The following is a 1,946-nucleotide window of genomic DNA, read 5'->3' as shown; positions in this document are numbered from 1 at the left end:
GATCTTTGGGAGTCTTTGGGAAAATTTTTGGTGTACATATACTTTTTGTAGCCTTAGTGATGGCTAGGCATGACCAGTTGCGTCTAGGTTGAACCTTGTTGGTATTTTGGCCCGAGGGGCAATCTTATGTATGTATTTTTGCAAGATTATATACTTTGCTTAATGAAGCTTCACCAGTTGATATGTGTGAAAGTGTTAAGTATCTGTTGAGTGATTGTTGTGATGAGAAGAGTTCCTTTAGCCTGTGCACCTAGAGTGAAGTTTATCGAGGAATGATAGAACTCTCTCTCTAGGTGTGGCGGTAATGCCTCGGATGTACGGGAAGGTAGGTCCGGAGTGTTACATTATCATTCTTCGGGCTTCATCATTACTAAGCTTAGCTCGCACGATATTCTTCATCGCTGATCCGAAAGCTCCTTCTTGATGAGGCTTGACTTCTTATTAGTGCGTCAACGTCTGCTCTTGTCGTTCCCTCACAGCCGAGGGTCTTCGGATTTTCAGTCTTTGAGCTCCTTTCATTTTCTTCGTCTTGCAACGAACTTCAGCTGCACGGAACTTATTCTTCAAGTCTTGAGGTGAACGAAGATCTTGCAGACGATGCTACACGCGCGAAGACGCCATTCCCGGGGAACGTAGATTGCTGTCGATGACTCCAAGCTTTGCATAGATTAGCCTTCTTCAACGAGCCGCCAACCTTCTGATTGCTTAGACGCATGCGGTGCTATCCATCGTTTCGTATTAACTAACTACTTATTCCTAATCTAAGGCAGGCTCCTAGGCAATTCTAAAACGAAGCAACTTAACTAAAAGCGATTAAAAAATTACCGGGAAGACGCGCCCGCGAGCTGCAAACAACAAGGTTAACAAAGCACATATAACTTAAACAAACAAGGCGTGTCCTCACCGCGATTCCTAGAATTCACACATCCTAGGATTCTCAAACATCTTAATTCCTACTGATCAAGTCCTAGAGTCTCAAAAGTTCAACCCTAGGATCTCTACTTAGACCTCAACACAGGCTCTGATACCAACTGTGACACCCCAACTTTTCACAAGCCGAGATAGCTAAACTTTAATGCAAAAGCTGCCTATCTCAACTATCAACATACATAGCGGAAGCGATTAAAACCTAAAGGGGTATCATGCCACATCTAGGTAAGAAAAGCACGGCCTAGATGCACAGGCTAACCAAAAGAACTGAACTGCATAGATAACAAATCCTCAAACATGTCTAAAACATCTGAAATCTAAACAAAAGTACATATAGTCTCAACATTGGCACACAGGCCCAAAACACAAGTCTAAAGCAACGAAACTATGTCTAAGCTGCCTCATATAGATAAGCTCTAGCGCGCTCTAGCTTAGACTTATTGCATACCTGGAAAACATACAAGAAACCATTAGCAAAAGACTGCTAAGCAACCTCCACTCACACCCGCAAGGAAATATAGATATATATAAGTTTGTAAATAGGTTTACACACCCATATAGAATATATACACCAACGAACTGTTCAATACTTGAAATCGGATACTCAACAATAACATGCTGAATAAAGGATAAACCAAGACTTCTCAACAATACAAATATTCAAGTGAATTGTACAAGACAACAAGATATCAACAGAATCAAGAATTCAATAGAATACTCATAAAAAATGATCAACAGGAATATACCCAAGAATAACCAACAACAAACGGGATACGAGATAACTCAAGAATCAAGTAAAGAGACCAAATAGACCTCAACTGTAACACCCCAATTTTCACATCTTGGATTTATTACAAAATCCTTAAAATATAATACGTTGCGGAAGCGTCTAACCAGCAGAAAACTGGGTGTTACCGCCACGCTTAGGTATCTTTCCTATACCTAAACGCTAAGGCTAAACTTACAACCTCAAATAACCATATCAATATCCAGATATGTACATATGGAAATAATCC

Source organism: Ipomoea triloba, chromosome 1 (assembly GCF_003576645.1).
Source record: "Ipomoea triloba cultivar NCNSP0323 chromosome 1, ASM357664v1".
Classification (NCBI taxonomy): Eukaryota; Viridiplantae; Streptophyta; class Magnoliopsida; order Solanales; family Convolvulaceae; genus Ipomoea; species Ipomoea triloba.
The sequence above is the reverse complement of the archived record's forward strand: the minus strand, read 5'-3'. Positions refer to the sequence as shown.